The following is a 26,090-nucleotide window of genomic DNA, read 5'->3' on the forward strand; positions in this document are numbered from 1 at the left end:
TTTTACAATGCTGTTTATTTATTTAATTAGCGCCGTTACCGGTTTCTAACCGAAAGGTCACGGATAAAATATTTACGTGCACCTTATGCAAATATTTTATCCCGTGACACCTGTTACAATTTAATGTTGACAAGAGCCTCAATCTGTGGGCATTTCTAGTGAACATTCATTCTGAAGTACGATATATCTAATCTGGCTGCTCTTAAACCCGTGGCTTGCGATTATTCTTGTTTTCTCAATTTTGTTTATGACAAGAGCCGTTCGGCTTCATCTAATGTACCATCATGTGATGTAACAAGGACCACTACTTCTGAAAAAGATATTTTTACGAATAACGAAACCAAGGTCAGGAGCTGATAAACTTTTTTTTTTCCAACTGGTTGGCTGGTTCTTCAGCCTCTTCAAGTTTACATAGTTGCTGTTTCGCAGCCATGTTTAAGGTTTTTAAATGAAAGCTCTCTGCTTGGAACACACCTCTGCTACAGGCGCCATTTTAAAGGCGTGATTTTAGGAAGAATTCCGCTAACAGCTCTAAAACAGTTTAAATTTATTTACAGCTCGTACAAAATAGATAAGTGTTTCGAAGTTTCACTGACCTTCAAAGTAGTCAACAGCATTGTGTATAACCCGTTGCCAGTGATGTAGAAGTCGTAGGATACTGTTTAGCAGTGCCAGTTGTATTGACAGTTCGAGCGGCGCAGTCTGTTGCCCGACGAATTCGTAGCAGTTCTAAAGCGAATGTCGAGAAGTATATCCTTCCGTTTAGAAATCGAGTTGAACTTACAAAGGCTTAAATCAGGGGAGTGCAGTAGGTGGTATAGTACTTACAAGGGAACCTCCCCATCGCAACCCCCTCAGATTTTGTTATAAGTTGGCACAGTGGATAGGCCTTGAAAAGCTGAACACAGATCAGTCGAAAAAGCAGGAAGAAGTTGTGTGGAACTATGAAAAAAATAAGCAAAATATACAAACTGAGTAGTCCATGCGCAAGATAGGCAACATCAAGGAGTGTCAGCTCAATAACGCCGTGGCCCCGTGGTTAGCGTGAGGTCCTCGGTTCAAGTCTTCCCTCGAGTGAAATTTTTACTTTCTTTCTTTTCGCAAAGTTATGATCTGTCCGTTCATTGACGTCTCTGTTCACTGTAATAAGTTTAGTGGTTGTGTTTTGCTACCGCACCGCAAAACCGTGCGATTAGTAGACGAAAGGATGTGACTCTCCAATGGAAACCGAAAACATTTGATCGCAAGGTCATAGGTCAACCGATTATTCCACAGGAAAACACGTCTGATGTATTCTATACGACACTGGTGACGGCATGTGCGTCACATGACAGGAATATGTTGTCGACCCACCTAACTTGTACACTTGGCGAATGGGTAAAACGATTCTTCTACCTTGCCCGATTCGGGTTTTCTTGTGGATGTGATAATCACTCCCAAAAAAGTGATAAAAACATAAGAGTTTGTCACATAAACTGCAACAAATGAATGCAACATTTTCACAGTCGCACACTTTTCCCTGTGCTCTGTCAAAACACATGTTTTTAACGTTTTCAAATTTTTCCGTGTGTAGACCGTCAAATCCTGCATATGTCCAAGCAAATCTCAACATGTACTGGAATTTTGGAGATCGAAGTTGATTTTGTGTGAGTGCCAGAACTTTGATAATTGTCTGAAAATAAAAAATAAAAATTTTAACTCAAGGGAAGACTTGAACCAAGGATCTCTCGTTCCGCAGTTGCTCACGCTAACCACGAGACCACGGCGTTGCCAAGCTTGAAATGTCCTTGATGTTGCCTATCTTGCACATGGACTACTCAGTTTGTATATTTTGCTTGTTTTTTTCATAGTTCCACACAACTTCTTCCTGTTTTCTCGACTGATCTGTGTTCAGTTTTTCAAGGCCTATCCACTGTGCCAACTTATAACTAAATCTGAGGGGAGTGCGATGGGGAGGTTCCCTTGTTAGTAGGCCTATAAGTCAAATAAATCAGTAATAGCTTGCACTTTACGTGCATGTGCATTGTCCTCCAAAATGATGGTCACGTCCTGCTCAAAGTGTCATCACTTCTTTCTCTAAGCTGGTCGTTGGTTGTGTTGTGGGTTGGCAGGAGAGCCAACACCGGGTTACTAGAGGAAGCCGAAAGGCACGCGTTTTAGCTCACGCAGGCTGGCGTGAGGTCTGGAACAGGACAAGGAAATTAGAATTTAGAAAAACGGACGTAGCTGGTGGAATACTTAACTTTAATCCATTAATGACGAGCGTCGCTCTTGACTGTACATTATTCACAATATCAATAGTAACTGAACATGGTGCCTTGCTAGGTCGTGGCAAATGACGTAGCTGAAGGCTATGCTGAACTATCGTCTCGGCAAATGAGAGCGTATTTTGTCAGTGAACCATCGCTAGCAAAGTCAGTTGTACAACTGGGGCGAGTGCTAGGAAGTCTCTCTAGACCTGCCGTGTGGCGGCGCTCGGTCTGCAATCACTGATAGTGGCGACACGCGGGTCCGACGTATACTAACGGACCGCGGCCGATTTAAAGGCTACCACCTAGCAAGTGTGGTGTCTGGCGGTGACACCACAGGTTGTGTTCCAAAAACGAACAGCATAGAAGTGATGGCACTTTCTACAGGACCTGACCATCATTCTGCAGGACAATACTCAAGCACGTACAGTGCAAGCTGTTACTGATTTGTTTGACTTTTGGGGCTGCTAAATGCCATACCATCTACTGCACTCACCTGACGTAAGCCCTCGAGTACGATTTCTAAACTGAAGGAAACACTTCAGGGCATTCGCTACAGACCTGCTATAATTTCGTCGGACCGTAGACCGCGCCGCTCGAACTGTCTACACAACTGGCACTGCTAAGAGTATCCTACGACTTCCACATCGCTGGCAACGGGTTATACACAATACTGGTGACTGCTTTGAAAGTCAGTAAAACTTTGAAACACGTATCTATTTTGTACGAGCTGTAAATAAATAGTTGCCACTATTAATGTTCCAACCCACGTATTTCACGTATATATAAAATATATTACATGTATTTCATCTGTATCCCTAGCGAATTTCGCGCTGTAGTTTCATTTCAATCAGGCTCAATGTTTATGAAATGTTTATGACGTATATTCTAAACTATGTGCTTACAATGTTATAATTTTGCAGGTACATCCAGTGGCATATGAGGCTACTGCCTGAGGAATATCTTGCGAATTGAGTTCGAAGAAAAGAAGTAATATATTACAACGTCATGCATGATGCGCAATTTTTTTTATAAATCTCAGTGTTTATGACGTCATATCTCCTGAACTATATGTCTTACAATGATATGTTTTTCTAGATACATTCAGTGGCAGGTGTGGGTACTCTATGCAAAATATATCTGCGGACGCTGTAGTAAAGAAGTCATGAACTAAAAAGTAATGGTTCATGCAGCAATTTTACTACATGCACAGCGAAAATGTGGTAAGCGATAAACTGTTTTCATTTCATCGTTTTGTTGGTGTACTCATCGGGGAAACGTATTGTAAAATTTTGAAATTATACGTAAAGTTAGTTGCATATCTCTAAGCGCTTTCTCAAATACACAGTGACTAAAGCGTGGGTACTCGCACACCGAGAGCTATACTGATTTCATCACTCACACCCTTTTAATAGGAATGTGGTTTTTATCGCCATAGCGATGATTTCCAGACAGTGATATGCCTACCAAGTTTGGTTGAAATCGAACACCTGAAACACACATACACATATACATATACTTAACCTCACTAGACTTTTTCTTTTGGGGCCACATAAAAATTGTTGTGTATAGTGAAAAGGTCAGAGACATCATTCATTTACTGGAAAAAATCGTCGCGCCGGTTGGGACAGTTACACCTGGAATGTTGGTGAATACGGGGCGAGAAGTGGAATATCGTCTCGATGTGTGCAGGGCAAGAAATGGATGCCACGTTGACGTCCACCAACATTAAACAAAACTTGAAGGAATTCTCATTCATGATATGTACTCATTCATGTAATTTTTCATTAACTTCCACGTTAAATTCGTATTTAAAACTAGGGAGTTCTTTCTCAAACACCCTGTATAAATACGAATATTTTTGGATATGGTCCGCCTTTAGTAGAACACAGTTTTGTTTTTTAACCCAAACATGTTTCACTGCAGTTGCAGAATCTTCAGTGCGCTTTTATTTTGCATCTTTTTACCACATGGTGTGGTTTTTCTGATGTGTTGTGTTTCTACACATTGTTTTGTTCCACAGTTTGTCATGTGCAACCTCTTACACATTTGAAACTTCCTGGCAGATTAAAACTGTGTGCCGGACCGAGACTCGAACTCGGGACCTTTGCCTTTTGCGGGCAAGTGCTCTATCAACTGAGCTACCCAAGCACGACTCACGCCCCGTCCTCACAGCTTTACTTCTGCCAGTACCTCGTCTCCTACCTTCCAAACTTATCAGAAGCTCTCCTGCGAACCTTGCAGAACTAGCACTCCTGAAAGAAATGATATTGCGGAGACATAGCTTAGCCACAGCCTGGGGGATGTTTCCAGAATGAGATTTTCACTCTGCAGCGGAGTGTGCGTTAATATGAAACTTCCTGGTAGATTAAAACTGTGTCTCGCACCGAGACTCGAACTCGGGGCCTTTGCCTTTCGTTGGCAAGTGCTCTACCATCTTTTTTTTAAATTTATTTATAGTTGTTTATTAAAAAGCTTGAAGATTTCACGTTCTATAGATGCAGCTTCAGTAAGACATTGCCTACGACTTCACTGTACCAGCTACTTTCTCCATGAAGTCTGCCATTTTTATATCACGATGGCTGACACCATTAACATCGGGAGATGCCAGTGTAACTTGTACGTTATTGTAGACATCAAACCATTCAGGATGATGATCCATCTTCTCTGCCAAGAGTGCAACACGAGTCATGAAAGCAAATGCCTCATTGAAATTATTGAATATATACAATCCTTAGCAATGGCATCTCGATTCTCTGTAACTTTCCAGCCTTTCTCCAACAGTGGTTGGAGAACTTGTGTTCGCTCCTCCTCAGTCAGCTTGTCAGACATTTTCTTATGTCTTGTACTTGCCGCGCCCATCTGAGCTACCTAAGCACGACACACGCCCCGTCCTCTCAGCTTTACTTCTGCCAGTACCTCGTCTCCTACCTTCCAAACGTAACAGAAGCTGTCCTGCTCAGACATTTTCTTTTTCCTCATCTTCATCACTGTCAAACACTATATATATATATATATATATATATATATATATATATATATATATATATATATATATAGAGTTGTCACTGTCACTGTTTCACTGTTTACCAGCTGTAAACATTGGTACTGTTAAAGCAAACACGGAAAAAGGAGCTTCAACCCCAAGATGATTACCCTGTATAAACACTACAGCAAGAAAAGGGCGTTTGCTTTATAGAGGATAATTAGTTGCAGTTGACCGTGACCACTGCGTGGTGAGATGCGAACCAGCAGTTCGTAGGCCTGCAGCGTGCAGTACTCACCTCAGAACGGCGAAATTTGCAGCAGGTGTTCAGCAGTAGCAGCTGGTGCCGTCCTGGCACGCATACGAGGATCGCGTCACTCGCAGCTGCGTGAGTAGCCGCTTCCTCATCACGTCTCCCCAGGGGACGGGCCTCCAGGGAGCAACGCCCCTCTCTACCTCCCCACCCTGACCCCCTCTACCCTGACCATCCAATACCCCGCCCCCCTCACGAGTCAAATTCTTTCCACCGATTACACCTCTGCCTCAGTTACCGCATACCACCACTGCTGACACTCGCACTTCTTCCGCCAACACGGATGGTAATTCCAGTGCTCTTCCGAGAAACTACCCACTGTGAACCCAACTCTGTTCTGTTCCCAGCACAACGAAGCAGCAGAGAGGAACAGCTACGTTGCTCTTTTCGAGAACTGCGTCAACACGCAGGAAGCAATCGAGTGCGCGTATTATGACACTCCTGGAGACAGACAATCTCCTACATAGAAATCAAGATGGGTTCTGAAAAGCACGGTCGTGTGAAATCCAGCTCGCTCTGTTTCTTTCCAAGACCCAGAAGAAGGTATAGATAGCGAGGTATTGGCTCCCACATAAGGTGTTCGGTAGAGTTCCACACCGTCACTTTTTTGAGGCGTCAGTCTTCTACCCAGTTTGTTGTTTAATGCGGCCTGGCACGAATTCCTCTCCTGTCCCAACTTTTTCGCCTCAGATAACAACTCCTAACTACTTCAATTATTTGCTGTATGTATTACAATCTCTGTCATCCTCTACAATTTTTGCTCTCTACAGCTCCCTCTAGAACCAAGTAAGTTACTCCTTCATCTCTTAACACGTGTCCTACCACCCTGTAGTTTATTCTTGTCAGTGTTTCCCATATTTTCCTTCCCTCGCCGATTCTACAGAGAACCTCCTCATTCCTTACTTTATCGGCCCACCTTTCAACATTCTTGTGTAACATCACATCTCATATCCTTCGATTCTCTTCTGTTCCTTTTTCTCACAGTTCACGTCTCACTACCATACAATGCTGTGCTCCAAACGTACTTTCTCAGAAATTTCTTCTTTAAATTAAGGCCTATGTTCGATATTAGTAGACTTCTCTTGGTCCAGAATGTCCTTTCTGGCAATGCTACTGAAACGTCCCCTTAGAAAAATCAATGAATTACTGTGCTGATAAACCTCTTACATTATTTGATCTTCAAACAGCTGAACAGAACTGAACGTACTCAAGACATTTCTCTCTTTACTTATTCTGATCAACACTAAACTGACACACAATATTTTTAGCGCAACGCAATCTGACTTTCAATAATCCCTACAAAAGAATGGCCCTGACTAACATTAACCTATACCTTTCACAAATCACTTACCTCACAAAAATCTTCGTTACTCGAACTACTGCAATACAGCGAGAGCCACTGCTGCCAGCTAAATAAAAGATTCAAACTACTGAAGGCACTAACTACTGATAGGCATAGTTAGCAAATGAAAGATTTTGATAGAGAACAAACAATGTATTTACCTTAATAGTGTTGAAAAGTCATAATATATATAGCAGTTCATGACATCCAGTCTTACAAATTTACTCTCTCTGATGAACACACGTCCAGATCATCCGCTCTCAAAACTGCGCCATTTCTCTCCCCACATCCACCACTGCTGGCGGCTCACCTCCAACTGCGCAACGCTACGCGCTGTTCACAGCCAACTGCCCAACACTACAATAGCGTCTATTCCAACAATGCCACTCAGCCACAGACTGCACGCAGCACAGCCAGTGATTTTCATACAGAGCGCTACGTGGCGTTACCAATATAAAAACCTAAACAGTCTACTTACACTAGACCCATCCGAATCCCCACCCTGGATCCCTCCCTCCTAACAATGCTATTCTGCTTTGTTTTCCTCTTTTTACATCGCTGGTTATTTTGCTGCCTAAGAAGCAGAATGCATTAACTTCGTCTACTTTTCCGCTACTTGTCATTACTTTCGTATTTCTTCGATTTACTATCAATCTGTATTCTGCACTCATCAGACTGTTCATTCCATTCCACACATCCTGTAATTCTTTTTCTCTGCAGATGGTAATGCCATCAGTATGAATTACCGTATCAAAAATCTGCACATATATTTAGTCAGATCATAAGATTTCAAAGTCGTGCAAAAATTGGAAGTTTGCTATAAATTTAAAAAAATATATAAACTTCTGCACTTCAAAAAACTTAAGTACATTCACTCACTATCAGTGACAAATGGAAGACGTCAATTAGTAGGGATCTGAAATGGAATGATCTAATAGGTTCAGTCATAGGTGAAGCAGGTGACAGACTGGTTCATTGAAACTTCCTGACAGATTAAAACTTTGTACCAGACCGAGACTCGAATTCGGGGGACCTTTCCCTTTCGCGGGCAAGTGCTCCACCATTTTAGCTACCTAAGCACAACTCACGCCCCGTCCTCACAGCTTCACTGCTGCCAGTGCCTCGTCTCCTACCTTCCAAAAAAGTCAATCTGAGAGGACGGGGTGTGAGTCATGCTTGGGTAGCCAGCGAAAGGCAAAGGTCCCGAGTTCGAGTCTCGGTCCAGCGCACAGTTTTAATCTGCCAGGAAGATTCATATCAGCGCACACTCTGATGCAGAGTGAAAATCTCATTCTGGAGACTGATTCATTGATTATTCGTAAATCAGAGTCTGTTCACAGAGGACATTTGCTACAAAACACTCTGCGACGTGTCCTAGAATACTGTTGACTTGTACCATATTGAACGTATAGAAAGAAGAACCACACGAAGGGTCACAGGTTTGTTCTGTTCTCCGGGGAGCGTCAAGGGAGTAACAAGAAATCCTAATGGCACACAAAACACAAAATTTCAGGAATCAGTTTCAAGTGAGGGATTTAGCACTATGCTGCCACCCACTATGTACTGCCCCTTTTCGGACTGTGAGGGCAAGACCTGGGTAATTGAATCGCCACATGCTGTAAGGGCCTCGGTCAGGAAATATTCAAAACGATGTTAAGCAAATTGACGAATTGCTTTAGGGTAGCTGCATCTGCTAATGGTAGAAGGCACTGCGTCAGATATCCTGTTATGGTAGGAAAGATGCTACAAAATTCACGTTATATGCTATAAAGACTTCAGTCTGTGACTGAAGCTCTTCTAGCATGTCAAGGGAGCGCTTACAACAGAAGCAAGATAAGCTACTGGGCAACACAATGAAAGTTTTCCACTAAACGAACGTACAGTTAACATTCTAGGGCTGTATAAGTTGTTTAAGGACAAACATACCGAAGAAAATTTCAATTTGCATTTCGGACGGCCTGAAATAGAGGGCTGCTGCACATATGAAGATCTCAAGGTGAAACAGAGAAAGCCACCACCATAACGATGTTGCAATACAATCTGCCACTGCATAGCTAATGGTTCACAAGTGAAGAGCCCAAAAATGTTATACTAAGCTTACAGAAGAAGCTATAACGACAGACGAATCCCATGTACTTGATATTACGAGGGCTATCCACAAAGTACATTACGTTTTGGAATTAAAAATAAATAAACTATTGGAATTTTTTTAAATTATGTACAGATGAAAGCCACACTTAAATACTACTTTTCTACATAGTTGCCATTTAAATTAAGGCACTTATCGTAGCGATGGACGAGCTTCGAAATTCCTTCGTCGTAAAATTCGGCCGCCTGCGCCTTCAACCACGTGGTTAGCTCTTCTTGAAGCTGTGCGTCGTCATCAAAACGCTGCACTAGACAACCACTTCTTCATTGCTGGGAATAAGTGTAAGTCGCTCGGTGCCAGGTCGGGACTGTACGGCGGATGAGGAAACAACTCCCACTTAAAAGATTCGAGAACTTGACGAGTGGCATTTGCCGTGTGGGCCCGGGCGTTGTCGTGAATCAGCAAGCTCTTTGAGCCCAACTTTCCCCTGCGCTTGTTTTGTATTGCTCTTCTGAGGTTGTGCAGAGTTTGGCAATACCTTTGAGAGTTTATTGTAGTGCCTCTTTCCAGGAAATCCACAAAAATCACACCTTTTCTGTCCCAAAAGAGGTAACCACGTGGTTGAAGGCGCAGGTGGCCGAATTTTACGACGAAGGAATTTCCAAGCTCGTCCATCGCTACGATAAGTGCCTTAATTTAAATGGCAACTATGTAGAAAAGTAGTATTTGAGTGTGGCTTTCATCTGTATATAATAAAAAAATTTCCAATAATTTATTTATTTTTAATTCCAAAACGTAATGTACTTTGTGGATAACCCTCGTACATTTGACTACATGCAAAATGTACAAATTCTACAGATTCCTATTCAGAATACATTTTACTAGTATTTGCGACAATTGGGGGGCCAAAAATTTTGTTTTCTTGGGATTAAGAGAGTAATCTACACAAGTACGAAATCAAATGGTTCTGAGCACTATGGGACTTAACTTCTGAGGTCATCAGTCCCCTAGAACTTAGAACTACTTAAACCTAACTAACCTAAGGACATCACAGACATCCATGCCCGAGGCAGGATTCGAACCTGCGGCCGTAGCGGTCGCGCGGTTCCAAACTGTAGCGCCTAGAACCGCTCGGCCACTACGGCCAGCTGCAAAAGTACAATGGAGTGCCAAAGAAACTGGTACAGGCATGCGTAATCAAATACAGAGATACGTAAACAGGCATAATACGGCACTGCAGTCGGTACGCCTATGTGAGACAAATGTCTGGCGCAGTTGTTACATTGGTTACTGCTGCATACGATAGGAAATTATTCAGATTTAATTGAATTTGAACGCGATGTTGTAGTCGGTGCACGAGCGAAGGGACACAGTATCTCCGAGCTAGCGGTGTAGTGGGAATTTTCCCGTACGATCATTTCACGAGTGTACCGTGATCAGGAATCCGGTAAAACATCAAATCTCCGACATCGCTGCGGCCGGGAAAAGATCCTGCAAGAACGGGACCAACGACGCCTGAAGAGAATCGTTCAACGTGACAGAAGTGCAACTCTTTCGCAAACTGCTGCAGATTTCAGTGCTGGGCCATCAACAAGTGTCAGCCTGCGAACCATCTACGAAACTTCGTCGATATGGGTTTTCCGTGCCGAAGACCCACTCGTGTACCGTTGACGACTCCATGACACAAAGCTTTACGCCTCGCCTGTACCCGTCAGCACCGATATTGGACTGTTGATGACTGGAAACTTGTTGCCTGGTCAGGCGAATGCCGTTTCAAATTGTATCGAGTGGATATACGTGTCCGAGTATGGAGATAACGTTACGAATCCAATGACCTGCATGTCAGCAGGTAACTGTTCAAGCTGTTGGTGGCTGTGTAATGGTGTGGGGCCAATGCAGTCTGAGTGCTATGGGAGCCCTGATTGTCTAGATACGACTCTGACTGGTGACACATACGTAGGCATCCTGTCTCATCACCAATGAAAGAAACTGAGAGGTCAGAATGGATATCGTTTACAGAACTTGTTAACAATTTTATAGGCTGTTACGTATACAAAGACCCCGATTAGCAGAAAATAGCTAGAAACACGGTGGATAACTTCAAAACTCTGGGTGCCTCGGTGAATAAAAATCTGCAGTTCCTGGACTCAAAAATGTTCAAATGTGTGTGAAATCTTATGGGACTTAACTGCTAAGGTCATCAGTCCCTAAGCTTACACACTACTTAACCTAAATTATCCTAAGGATAAACACACATACCCATGCCCGAGGGAGGACTCGAACCTCCGCCGGGACCAGCCGCACAGTCCACGACTGCAGCGCAAGACCGCTCGGCTAATCCCGCGCGGCGCAGTTCCTGGACTCCCACTCCAGTAAATCTAGGTCCTATGCGAGAAGAACAGAGAGGGAGGTCGACAATGGAGAAAAGAATAGCAGTCGCTTACGAAATCCGTCATTTTATTACAGCAGATATAGATTTCAACTGTTGCATAGTCATCTTCATTGCGGATAAGAACAAATAGTAAACAATATTGGTCGCGTAGAGCTTACAGGAGTCTAACATGCAGTTCATATTAAGCTCCTGTACACCAGCAGTATTGTTTACTATGTGATACTTTGGACTAATGTCACATGTTGTTAAATGCAACAAAGATGACTATGTTACGGTTGAAATCTAGATTTGCCATAATAGAACGACAGATTTCATGATCGATTGCTGTTCTTCTCTCCATTGTCTATACTCAACGATCGCTGCACGCAACGGGATCATATGGATTCCAGTCTGGTTAAGAGAGAAACAACAAAACATTAAAGAAATGAAACGGAGCTACCAGAAGCGATGGGATGTAAATGTTGCAACCTGCCATTGCTCGATGCTGAACAGTGTGTTTCCTTCGGCACTGGACAAAAGAAAATGTTCGAAACGGAGAACTGAAGGGAAAAGGAACAGACATTTAGATTTACTTCACTGTATTAGTAGTGAAGAACATAAATCTTTATTTTAATGTTATAACCGCCCCATTTTACCACTTTTTAATAGATGTTTTTGAATATTTGTGTTTTGATATGAATTATCTGAATCTTCATTATCACTGTGAGAAGAAAACTTGATAGGGGGAAACCGTTCCAATCTCTGAACCTAGCGTATCAAAAACCAATAGGATCTCCAAAAATGATAACAAAATGGCAAAGTATAGAACTGTACACCTGTTTAAGTTCTAAAATGTACCCTCCGTCAAGCATCTCACATAGGGTTACAGAGTATGGATGTTTATGTAGGCGTAGAATCTCGTCCAAGAGAATTACGACCACGTTTAAGTTCAGTTGAACATTTCCTTATTTGTTTAAAGCGAAGGCGGCTGGTCCCGCCAGAGACTGGAGTCCTCCCTCGGGCATTTGGGGGTGTGTGTTTGTCCTTAGGATAATTTAGGTTAAGTAGTGTGTAAGCTTGGGGGGCTGATGACCTTAGCAGTTAAGTCCCAAAAGATTTCACACACATTTGAACATTTGAAAGCAAAGGAAGCCGGTTCTTTGTATAGCTTCGTCATCTTTGGAGAATTTCTGGCGGCTTTCAGCCGTTCAACCGTTACAAATCCACGGCTGGGCAGTATTCAGATTGATCCAGTTTAACCAAAGTCACGCAACGCGACTAAAGCCTTAAGATCAAAACCATCTCATAGATCAATATCATACTTAACGTTATCCCATAAGTCATATCAACACGACAAAACAAAAACAAAAACATTACATATTATCAGTGTTTACGCCACAGTCTGAGAACTACTCGTATTAACTTTCTACATCGAAGAACCAAAGAAACTGGTACAACTGCCTAATATTGAGGAGGGACCCCGCGAGCATGCAGAAATGTCAGAACACGACGTTGGATGAACTAATGTCTGAAGTAGTGCGTGAGGGAACTGACACTATGAATCCTACAGGGGTATCCATAAACCCGTAAGAGTGCGAGGGGATGGAGATCTCTTCTGAACAGCATGTTGCAAGGCAGCCCACATATGCTCAACAATGTTCATGTCTGGGGAGTTTGGTGGCCAGAGGAAGTGTTTAAACTCTGAAGTGTGTTCCTGGAGCCACTCTGTAGCAATTCTGGACGTCTGGGGTGTCGCACTGTCCGCTGGAATTGCCGAAGTCCGCCGGAATGCACAATGGACATGACTGGATACAGGTGATCAGACAGCATGCCTACGTACGTTTCACCTGTCAGAGTCGTAACTAGACTTATCAGCGGTCCCACATCACTCCAACTGGATTCGGCCCACACCATTACAGATCCACTACCAGCTTGAACAGTTCCCTTCTGACATGCAGGGTCGGTGAGTTCATGAGGTTGTCTCCATACCCGTACACGTACAACCGCTCGATACAGTTTGAAACGAGACTTGTCCGACCAGGCAGTAAGTTTCCAGTCATCAACAGTCCAATATCGGTGTTGACGGGCCCAGGCGGGGCGTAAAGCTTTGTGTGATGAAGTTGTCAAGGGTACACGAGCGGGCCTTTGGCTCGGAAAGCCCATATCGATGATGTTCCGTAGAATTCTTAGCACACTGACGCTTGTTGTTGGCCCAGCACTGAAATCTGCAGCAGTTTGCGAAAGAGTTGCACTTCTGTCACGTTGAACGATTCTCTTCAGGCGTCGTTGGTCCCGTCCTTGCAGGATCTTTCTCCGGTCGCAGCGATGTCGGAGATTTGATGTTTTACCAGATTCCTGATATTCACGGTACACTCGTGAAATGGCCGTACGGGAAAATCCCCACTTCTTCGCTAGCTCGGAGATACTGTGTCCCATGGCTCGTGCGCCGACTATACCACCACGTTAAAAGTCACTTAAATCTTGACAACCTGCTATTGTAGCAGCAGTAACAGATCTAACAACTGCGCCAGACACTTGTTGTCTTACATAGGCGTTGCCGACCGCAGCGCCATATTCTGCCTGCCTATACAGTACTGGCCATTAAAATTGCTACACCAAGAAAAAATGCAGATGATAAACGGGTATCCATTGGACAAATATATTATACTAGAATTGACATGTGTTACATTTTCACGCAATTTGAGTGCATAGATCCTGAGAAATCAGTACCCAGAACAACCACCTCTGGCCGTAATAATGGCCTTGATACGCCCGGGGCACTGAGTCAAACAGAGCTTCGATGGCGTGTACAGGTACAGCTGCCCATGCACCTTCAACACGATACCACAGTTCATCAAGAGTACTGACCGGCGTATTGTGACGAGCCAGTTGCTCGGCCACCATTGACCAGAAGTTTTCAATTGGTGAGAGATCTGGAGAATGTGCTGGTCAGAGCAGCAGTCGAACATTTTCTGTATCCAAAAAGGGCCGTACAGGGTTTCTGAAATGTAACGTCCACTGTTCAAAGAGCCGTCAGTGCGAACAAGAGGTGACCGAGACGTGTAACCAATGGCACCCCATACCATCACGCCGGGTGATATGCCTGTATGGCGACGGCGAAAACACGCTTCCAATGTGCATTCACCGCGATGTCGCCAAACACGGATGCGACAATCATGATGTTGTAAACAGAACCTGAATTCATCCGAAAAGACAACGTTTTGCCATTCGTGCACTCAAGTTCGTCACCGAGTACACCATCGCAGGCGCTCCTGTCTGTGATGCAGCGTCAAGGGCAACCCCAGCCATGGTGTCCGAGCTGATAGTCCATTATGTTGCAAACGTCGTCGAACTGTTCGTGCAATTGCTTGTTGTCTTGCAAACGTCCCCATCTGACTAAGGGATCGAGACGTGGCTGCACGATCCGTTACAGCCATGCGGATAAGATGCCTATCATCTCGACCTCTATTGATACGAGGCCGTTGGGATCCAGCACGGCGTTCCGTATTACCCTCCTGAACCCACCGATTCCATATTCTGCTAACGGTCATTGGATCTCGACCAACGCGAGCAGCAATGTCGCGATACGATAAACCGCAATCGCGATAGGTTACAATCAGACCTTTATCAAAGCCGGAAACGTGATGGTACGCATTTCTCCTCCTTACACGAGGCACCACAACAACGTCTCACCAGGGAACGCCGGTCAGCTGCTGTTTGTGTATGAGAAATCGGTTGGAAACTTTCCACATGTCAGCACGTTGTAGGTGTCGCCACCGGCGCCAACCTTGTGTGAATGCTCTGAAAAGCTAATCATTTGCGTATCACAGCATCTTCTTCCTGTCGGTTAAATTTCGTGTCTATAGCACGTCATCTTCGTGGTGTAGCAATTTTAATCGTCAGTAGTGTATATCTCTGTATTTGAATACGCGTATCTATACCAGTTTCTTTGGTGCTTCAGTGTATCTTAGCGGTGTACTTGCCCATTTATTTGAAACCACTCAGCACAATCCGCGTTTCGAAATTCAGAATCTTTTATGAAATAAAAGGGGCGTTCAGTAGGTAATTCAACAAATTTTTTCTCGTCTAACTTCGCTTGAAAAACATTTGTTTTTGAACATCTTGGAGTATTCCCGCTTCTGTCTCAATAGTTTCATGAAATTCCGGTAGGTGGCAGCGCTGTACGTAGTGTTAAAAATGGCGTCTTTAACGGAGGTGCTATCCAGACAGAGAGCTGTCACTGAGTTCCTTTTGGCGCAAAAGCAGAGCAGCGCAGATATTCAGAGGCGCTTGCAGAATATCTAGCGAGGTCTGGCAGTGAAGAAACGCAAGGTCAGTTGTTGGAACGTTTTCAGTGTTGGAACGTGTGGACACTCTCATTCGAGGTGATCAATGGTTCACATTCAAACACCTCGCTGCTCAGGTGCACGCTTCTGCTGGTGCCGCTAAAGCCGTCGGCACACGGACCGTGCTGTCGAACGTTGAGCGTTGAGCGTGCCGAGTTTCTGACGTCATAGCGTGGAATAGCACGCGCGGGAATCTTTCCCAACGTGCAGAGCAATATCTGGCATGTCAGATATTCTGAGCGTGCGTCTGAGCGTTGACCAATGAGATGGCACAACGCCACCTACGTCACAAGCACGCCGTCTCCCTTCAGCACAGAGTTGTGAGGCGCCATATTGACATTCATTTCAAGTCTAAACGTATATATGCCGTTTCTGAGCACCAGTAAACTGAGAATCACTGGAAAACCCGTTGTTAACTGTGTGATTCGTTCCAATAAAATAATGAGAAACATCATATTTGTGGCAAAAGAATTATTGTAACTTGCGTATTATGAGAGTAGGCTGTTTGAAGGCAGCGACACACTGAAGATCCACCCAAAAGGCATTGTTCTTGGTACAATTTGTTATAATTAAATTGCAATTAGTAACATATCAAAGGTTTTCAGCATGGCGTATCGGAACATAATTATGTGTTTAGGTTGTGACGTTGGTAGAGCGGAATGAGTAGAGTCACTGAGCAGTTAAGAGTTTTATGATGGGGCAGTGGTTCGCGTTTTTATTAGGTTCTGATACTTTTTTTCCGATTTTGGCCGTCTAGGGACCGCGTTAAACAACTATTTTTCAATGTACATTTCTCCTATTGCGCTCCTCCTCTTTTCTCATCTGCCAATATGTCTTCATCCTCTCTCTGTGCTGCTCCCTTCGGTTTTCTGTCCACACTGTTCCTCCAGTTCTTCTCTTCTTCGCTTCAAATCCTTCAAAATGTTGAATTTTGTCTCTCATTAAGTCTCTGTTGGTTATATCATCATCTCCTATACCCATCTCCTATAAGTCTGCTTTGACTTCTTTGAACCAGGTAATTTGGGTTCTGGGGTTCTTGTCAAAAAACATGAATATTTTCTTTGTCAGCCTTTCATCATTCATTCTTTTCAAATGGGCGTAAAAGCTTACTCTTCTCTTCCTCATAGTATCTCCCACTTTCTCAATTTTGTCATACACTTCTCTATTACTTCTAAGCTTCCAAGTCCCATTCTCAAACCTCGGCCCAAGTACTCTGATACTTTATTGTTAGTTTAATATAAGCATATACTGTAATATTTGATGTTATATAAATATAAGTTCACCTTTTCTGAGGGGTGACTTTGTTGGATTGCCTTAATCTACAGGACAGCTTGCGCTACTTGCATTAACATATTTTGCTCCTTTTTCTTTTACGCCTCGTAATTCACATATGTTGCAGAGATTCTGCTGCTGCGTATGAACAGTGATGAAGTAAGACTGACCTTGAGGTTTTACTAAAATGTGGGAATGATGAAATAATGTTTATCTTATGCGGAGAAGTATTCTAAATTTGTAATGCACTGTTTTTAATGGAACTTTTATAAGCCTGTGTCCTTATTAATTGGACATGGTACTTTCCTTTTCGTGGACGATGGAGAAAATGTGCGTTTTAAGGGGAGCCGGAGGTGGTCAAATCCAAAAAAATTTTTTTTTTCCTAGAGAAAATTAATTGGAACATTCCTCTTTAATGTAAACTCGCTCTAGAAGTGGAGTTATTACCATTTTGCCCCACGCCTGCAGAGGAAATGGGCGGCCGCTGAATGCACCAAACACCCTCTAGTGACTTCCTGTCGAACTGCTTGGAATTTTCTCGGCCTGTTACGCATGCAGCGCCTTATGTTGCGCACACAGGGAGTGTGCAAGGGTTGGCTACATTGTTTTCTGTGACAAATATTACCCGTATTTCCTTACAGCTTACTCCTATTTTCCTCAGAATTTCGAACATCTAGCTCCATTTAATATTGTCGTACACCTTTGTTCTGGTTACGAAGCCACGTTTTAGTAACCGTGTATATAAGAAGAGGAAGAACGTAGGGAAAAGAAAAATAACACTAATACCAAGTTGCGATACTACAATGAATAAGAGCGCGGAACATCGTCTCTGTGCTGTTCAACTCCCCCTCCCGGATGATGCCCTCTCTCCCTCCATTTATCCTTCCTATCAACTCTGATCCTCCCTCCCCCTCCTTTCCTCTGTCCTTTCCCTGGGCTCCCTCCTCCCCCCCCTTCCGTCCTGTTTCCTCCCCACTACACCTCTCCCTACCTCCCTTCTCCCCCCCAGTCCTTTTGTATTCCCCTCCTCTGCCTACCCCCCTCCCTGTCGCGTCTGCCCCCCACCCCTCTTATGGGTCCTCATCCTCCATCAGCTCCTTTCCCGGTTCCCCCCCCCCCCTTCGCTTTTACTCTCCTTTCCCCCCCTTTTTGTTTTCCCATCTCCTGTTCAGTTTCCCCCCACCTGCTCTCGACTGTGGTGTCACCTTTGCCGACTTTTTCTTGCTGTGTTCTAGTGACTATTCAGTGTTGTGTTGCGAACAGAAACCATGCTGTCGCTGGGTGTGCGTTTTATATACTTTGCGAACAGAATCCAGACTGTCGCCGTGTTTTTTTTTTTTTAATTGTCTATTGTTTCCCCTGTCTGCTCCATATGTATTTTTATTCGCTTCATCATCCCTCTGTTGTTTGTTTTCATTTCCCCATTTTCTTTTCACCTTGTTACTCAATGAGTCCCCGATTTTATCGCCTGTTTTTTATTATTATTTATTCTCCTGCTCTTTGTCAGAAAACCTGTAGGCTGCAGAGCGGCGTCCTAAGCTGCTGCCGGCCCGCCCCCTTCGGGGGGAATTGAAATTCAATAAAGGAAAAAAAAAAAAAAAAAAAAATCTCTGTGCTGTTTACCGTTTCGAATTAGTTCAGTGTTGCGCCTGTTGTTGGTAGTATTATACTTCTTGGCCGGCTGAAGTGGCCGTGCGGTTAAAGGCGCTGCAGTCTGGAACCGCAAGACCGCTACGGTCGCAGGTTCGAATCCTGCCTCGGGCATGGATGTTTGTGATGTCCATAGGTTAGTTAGGTTTAACTAGTTCTAAGTTCTAGGGGACTAATGACCTCAGCAGTTGAGTCTAATAGTGCTCAGAGCCATTATTATACTTCTTCTGTAAAGCGGGTAATATGCAGTATGTACAAGAATCAGGAGGGAACAATAAAACCAATTTTTCATGACTTAGCACAGCCACAATTGTTACACAAATGTCTACACGGAAAGACGCAGAATCCTAATGAGAGCGTAAACAATTTGATTTGGAAAGTGATTCCTAAAAGGGTGTTTGTAAGCATAAAAACACTGCACTTTGGCATTTATGATGCAATAGCAACCTACAACCAAGGGAACAGTGTGAAGTGTGAAGTTCTGAAGGCATTAGGATTTACAGCTGGGGTGAACACTGTACGAGCACTAAGAAATGTTGACAGAGAAAGGATAAGAGGAGCAGAAAGAAGAGAAAGGCATATGAAGTACGATGGAACAACAGGCCAGAAAAGAAGACAGAAGAGGAAGCTTTTGGAGGATGAAGAAGAAGACCCTGATAATCCATCCTATAGTGCAGGAATGTATTGAGAAACTTTGATAGCCATTTCCCGTAAATTAGAATTTTTCTAATATAAGGAACATTTTCTCAATAGCCACTCAAACTAGAGAGATGAAATTTTTATACAGCACTCCTAGTGGTCAAACTTACATTGTAACACAGCCATTTGGTAATATTTTCAGTAGTTTCATTTCAGTTTAATTATAAAGCAATTGTTTGTAAAAAAATTTGTGTCATTAATAAAAAAAATAATTGGAAGGAAACTAGAAAAGATACTCCAAAACCCCTCTGTCATAACTGCAATACTAAACCACTCTATATGTAAAAAAAATTCAAATTTTTCTATTTGGTAGTTTATTCATAAATGTTCCTCAAACTTAGTGATTTTAACACGGGCAGCATAGGCACCTCCGGCTCCGCTTAATAGAGCTAGCGTGGGAATTTTACGCGCTCCCGTTGAGTAAACAGTGTGATTACGAACTAGAAGCATCCCTCAACTGCCGCTGGAGTGCGTTGCGATCGCGTATACCACGTTGGGGCCCACGTACCGTATGCACAAGTCGCATCGTTCCTGAGCGTTCAGCAGCACGTTGAACCTGGCACGCTCAACGTTAACGTTCGACAGCACGATCCGTGTGCCGACGGCTTAACACACTCGTCCACCGTCGAGATGCTCACAGTTGTGCGCCCGCTGGGTTCCTCTCTGTTTAACAGAAGACCGTGGAGAGCAACGACGGACCATCTGCGCCCAACTGTCACGCGCTACGAGGCTGACAGTGACAACTTTTGCCGTACATCGTCACAGATGATGGAACTAGGGTTCATGACTTCGAACCGGAGACAAAACGGCAATCCATTAAGTCGTTCCTCACTACATCTTCTCCGGAAAAAAGAAAATGGTTGAAAGCAGCACCCCCAGCCGGTAACGTCATAGCGACTGTCTTCAGGGACTCTGAACGGGTTATTCTGTTTGATGCCCTCCCTTGTGGTGCAACGATCAACTCCGAATTGTGTTTTGGGACCCTCAGGGAATTGAAGTAATGACTTCAACGTGTTCGTCGCCACAAAAAGACAAACAAACTTCTCCATAACAACGCAAAGCCTCACTCTAGTCTCGCTGGACTGTTCTTTCTCATCCATTCTACAGATGCATAACGCACCTTCCGACTTCCACCTGTTTAGCTCAGTGAAGTATGTACTCTGCAGAAGCAGCGCGTGGATGGTGGAGAAGTTATTGATGCAGCGAGACGATTAGAATGGTATTATGTGGGCATTGTAAGGCCGTCGCATTGAACAGAGATTATGTTGAAAATTAGGGTATTGTAGCGAAAGATGGGAACTAATATTGTTTATTGGAATCCTGAATAAAACCAATCTACTTTAAACAAAAAAAAAAAAAAAAAACTTGTTGCATTACCATTTGAACGCCCCTGGTTATGTTTTCAAAGCGTATAGCAACTGTCCTCAACAGCTCGTATTTCAACATTAACTGGACTTTGCTTGTATACAGAAAGCACTATATTCATTAAGTATTAGTATCTGGCCAAGGAGTTGAATCTCTTGACCTTCTCCTGACAGCTTTATACATAGCATAAAACATTATTAATTCTCAACGACGCGAGAGTATTATCGTTTTTTTTCTTCTTCTTCTGCGCTTAAAGGATTAAACTCTTGCCTGTTACGGCGCCCAACTCTTCCCTAGACTTCGTAGACTTCTTCGGCCTGCCGTTTTGTAATTTCTGATTGCAATGTAGTCATTTTGTCAAAATGGTCACTCCATTTTCGTCTGTTGCCTTCAATTATGTTTCTTACATCAATGACGTTTAATGTCGCTGTTTCTTAATCTATTTACTCTGGTACAGCTTTACACAGCGCTAATAAATCTCTTTCAAGAGGCTGAACGGCCGCTGTGGCCGAACGGTTCTAGGCGCTTAAGTCCGGAAATGCGCGACCGCTACGGACGCAGGTTCGAATCCTGCCTCGGGCATGGATGTGTGTGATGTCCTTAGGTTAGTTAGGTTTGAGTAGTTCTAAGTTCTAGGGGACTGAGGACCTCAGATGTCAAGTCCTATAGTGCTTAGAGCCATTTGAACCATCTGAACAGGCTGAATCTTACTGTCTTGTTGTTAGTAAATTATCCAGAACTCACTCATATATAGTAGTGTGGGTACCTCTTTCTTTCTAGAGAACTCTGGGGCACACCCGAAGTTACTTCTACATCTGCCGATGACACTCTGTCCAAGTTAACATGAGGCGTCCTCCCTACCAAAAAGCCTTCAATCCAGTCACAGATTTCACTTCTTATAATCGTACTTTTGACAGTAAGGGTAGGTGTGGTACTGAATCAAATGCTTTTCGGAAATGAAGAAATACTGCGTCTACCTGGCTGCCTTGATCCAAACTTTTCAGTATGTCATGTGAGAAAAGTGCGAGTTGGGTTTCATATGATCGAGGTTTGCGAAATACATGCTCGTTGGCATTGAGGTCATTCTGTTCAAGATGTCTCATTATTTTTGAGCTCAGAATATATTCTAAGACTCTACAACAAATCGATGTCAAGGACATTGGACGGTAGTTTTGTGGACCGCTGTGATCTGTGCCTTTTCCCAAGAACTGGGCATGGTTTTTTGTTCGAGGGATCTACGATGTATTACAGTTAGAAGAGGGGATAACGCAGCAACAAATTCAGTATAGAAACTGATAGGGATTCAATCAGGGGCGGGAACTTTGTTCAGTTTCAACGATTTCAGCTGTTTCTAAACACCACTGACACTAATACTTACGTCATTCACCTTTCCAATGCTACGAGGATTAAATTGGGGCAATTCTCCTTGGTCTTCCATTGTAAAGGAACATTTGAAGACGGAGTTAAGCATTTCAGCTTTTGTTTCGCTACCCTCAATTCCAGTTCCAGGCTCATTCACTACGGACTGTACACCAACTTTGGTGCCATTGACAGCCTTTACATGCGACCAGAATTTCTTTGCGTTCTGTGAAAGATCAGTTGAGAATACTCCGCTATTGAAGGCATCAGACATTGCTATCTTGAGAGCCAAACGCGTTTTTAGCATCTGTTTATCTACAGCCCTATACTTTGGTTTACATCTACTATGCAGCAGTCTCTATTTCTTGAGAATTTGTTTTACAGTGACTGTACACAATGGAGGTTACCTCCAATTATGAACTGCTCTGCTGGATTTTCAAAGCTCTGTATTTCCCAAAATTTTACATGTATATGTGTGAATGATGCATGAATAGAAACGTAAACTCACCAATTTTTCATTTTGTACTCTGCAAATGTTCTGTGAGTACCCCGTAGGTCACACGACACACGTCCAATCGGTAGTCATGTTCATTCCATACCTTATGCAGCACGTTCTGTCAATAGTCATCACACCTGAGCTGTTCTAGTGCTCTTGGCAGTGAGGGTACGCCCAAAGGAAAAATGTGACAAGGCGTTATGTCAAGCGACCTGGGGTGCCAAGGCAACAAAGTCACATCATCTCCACCACTCCGCCCAATCCAGCGACGCAGAAGTTCGTCGTTTAGGTAGCAACAAACATCGATGTTCGAATGAGGGGTGTCCTGTTTTGTTGGAAGATAAAATTTTCGGAATGGGTTATCAGTTGCATCACATCGGAAAAATTCTAGTATCCGATTCCACTCGTCGGCTTTGAGCAATGACGTCATAGCTAAAGCAAAGACGTTACGTATAGGCAATCTTTGAAAGGAGCGGATAGTACTCGTAAACAAACGAATGTAGCATATGATAAAATTACAAACACATTCACGCACTTATTTACTTAGTCATGAATTATATCTAAACGAACTGAAGATAACGAAAATAATTAAGAAGAATTAAAAACAAATTTTCATGTCTGATTAGAAGTATTTTCGTAATTTATGCGAGAGAAAATCACAGAGAACTTTTCAACTGCATCACTCTAAATCGGATGTTGAAGTCATACTGTTATAAAATAGCATTAATTTTACTATTAATTATTGAATCTAACGGGAAAAGTGCAGGAAAGTTGGGGTTTTGGGCGGGGAGAAACTAAGATGTAACAGAAACACGGGGAAATGAAATGAACGACTAAAAATACGAAAAAGTAGCGTGAAATGTGGAGAAACCGACACACTAAATTCTAAAAGAAAAGCCAGTACATGACTAACAAATATCTAGAAAAAATAAAGAGTATTGGAATACATAACTAAAATTAACTTATGTAGGTAAATTCCAGTTACAGATTCCAACCGCTCCATAATTAATATGTAAATTATTTTTGCAGTTGTGTGTACTGAAACATAATAGCCTTTTTACATCTCTCATTACTCTCTAAAACTACTGCGGTGTATAACAAAAAGTCGAATCGATAACTAGAAGTTCTTCTATATAGGTCAATTCTAGTTACCGATTCCAAAATTAGTAACTTTTTTGCAGTAGTTCAGAGAAAAATTACAAGTGCCGAAATCATATTAGTCTACATTTTAGTGCACACACGTGCTGAAAAAACGATGTAATTAATGAATCATCGAATGGCCGAAATCGTTATCAAGAATTGACCTGTATAGGAGTCAACTCTAGTTACTGATTCCAACTATTCGTTCGTTCATAATTTTGGACATATTTGCAGTAAATCTGTGGACTACGTTTTTCAAGAATTCCTATATTTCTTATTGGTCTCAGAACTAATACGACAAACTAATAAATGTAGTTGGTACAACTTCCAATTTTTTTTCTTTTTTTCATACTAGTGAAGAGAGAAGTACCGTATGTACAAATCCTGTAACACGTTGGTGTACCCACTTGTTACTGAAACAGTCTAAATAACGAACCATGGAATGGTTGGAAACGGTAACTAGAATTACCCTATAGACGTCAATTCAGGTTATCGATTCAAATATTTGTTAGACCCTACTTTTTGTCAATTTTCGCTACTTGTGAACTAGTTCCGTTATATTTAACAGCTAGTATTAAAAATTAACGCTTTTTCACAATATTATGACTTCATCATACGCTATACTGTACTGGATTTAAAGGTTCTCTGTGCTTTTCTTACTCGCATAATTTACGATAGTAATTTATTCCAGACATGTATACTTCTGTTTTTCTGTTTTTATTTATTTTTGTTACCTTTTAATTCTTCTCGGTATAATTTTTGTCTAAGTAATTAATCACGTGAATTGTGTTTGTAATTTTATCGTATGATACATTCGTTTGTTTACGAATATGATCAGGTGCTTTCAGAGATAGCCTCTATGTAGCGTCTCTCCTTAGGGATGACGTCATTGCTCAAAGCCGACGAGTGGAATCGGACAGTATAATTGACCCCATCATGTCAATGTAATAAGTACTCGTCACAGCCTTCTCACAGAAGAAAAAAGCAGCAACGACTGTGCCACTGCACAGAAAACGTTAATTTTCGGCAAATCTCGTTCATAAGCCACAATTTCGTGAGGTTGTTCAGCGCCACACACTAGCACACTGTGGTAAATAACCTTGTAAGGTGTGAATGTCATTTTGATGTTTGTAAGTTATCGATGTGCGCGTCAGAGAGAGAGAGAGAGAGAGAAATTTATGTTACTGTTAAACAAACTTTGGTCTTGTTGTGGCAGCCTTTGCTTTTAAGCGGTCTGATACATCTTAGTTGAAATGTGGTACGTGACAGGCGTATTCAGTAGTGCTATGTGGACTTGTGATTGTATCTGTTAGATGAAGAAAGATTTATTGTAAAAGACAACAAGGATGAATATGATGTATCCCTTGGAAAGGGAAGACAATACAAATACTGAATAATGTTATTATTTCTGAAGAGAAGAAGTTTGAGGTTAGACTGTTGCACTGCGCAGCTAATTTTTTAAAATAGTTATTGTCAGCCACTTAACTTGCCCAGAGCTGAGAGAAAGAAAACACTTCCCTGAATCATGCATTAACAACTGATTAAGCTTTTTGGTTATCATTGTACACCTTTCAAATCATTGTTCGCTTTGCTAATCACAGTACTGGTCAGATCAATGTTATGTGTAAAGATAACTCGAAATTTTACTCTGTCTTTTTGAATACATACTTCATCGTCAAATCGTTCTGTTGGAATATTATTTCATAGGAATAGTTACTCTCTCCATCCCACTGTTCAAAGACGGTTTATCATTACGCAACACCACATTGCACCATGTAGAATACAAGAGTTTAAATGTTTATATAAAAATAGAAGTCTATCTTACCCGCTGCCTGTTTGCTCCTGTGTTTTCGAGAGATTTCCAGAAGGCTTTTGAAACCGTTCATCACAAGCGACTATTAATCAAACTGCCTGCATGTGGAGTATCGTCTCAGTTGTGTGACCGGATTCGTGATTTCCTCTCAGAGAGGTCACAGTTCGTAGTGATAGACGGTAAATCATCGAGTAGAACAGAAGTGATAACTGGCGTTCCGCAAGATAGTGTCATAGGCCCTCTGCTGTTCCTGATTTACATAAATGATCTAGGTGATAATCTGAGCAGCTCCCTTAGATTGTTTGCTGATAACGCTGTAATTTACCGCCTAGTAAAATCATCAGACGATCAATTCCAATTACAGAATGATCTAGAGAGAATTTCTGTATGGTGCGAAAAGTGGCAATTGGCACTAAACAAAGAAAGGCCCACATGCGCACTAAAACAAATCCGATAAATTTTGGGTACACGATAAATTGCACAAATCTAAGGGCTGTCAATTCGATTAAATACCTAGCAATTACAATTACGAGCAACTTCAAATGGCTCTGAGCACTATGGGACTTAACATCTGAGGTCATCACTCCCCTATACTTAGAA

The 26,090-nt window shown here is 42.5% G+C and overlaps 1 protein-coding gene across 2 annotated transcripts in view; it reads right to left on the reverse strand.

Annotated features, from left to right (window-relative positions):
- The window catches only part of LOC124551105 (ammonium transporter Rh type B), a 221,678-nt gene that overhangs the window by 155,125 nt on the left and 40,463 nt on the right, over positions 1–26,090 (reverse strand). The window contains exon 1 of one of the 2 annotated variants that reach the window (XM_047126040.1): positions 5,534–5,645. The exons of the other annotated variant lie outside the window; for it this stretch is intronic. The gene's annotated coding sequence lies outside the window, so the exon portion shown is untranslated. Of the gene's footprint in view, positions 1–5,533; positions 5,646–26,090 lie in introns of those variants that run through there. 2 annotated transcript variants of the gene reach the window in all.

This window comes from Schistocerca americana, chromosome 9 (assembly GCF_021461395.2).
Source record: "Schistocerca americana isolate TAMUIC-IGC-003095 chromosome 9, iqSchAmer2.1, whole genome shotgun sequence".
NCBI lineage: Eukaryota > Metazoa > Arthropoda > Insecta > Orthoptera > Acrididae > Schistocerca > Schistocerca americana.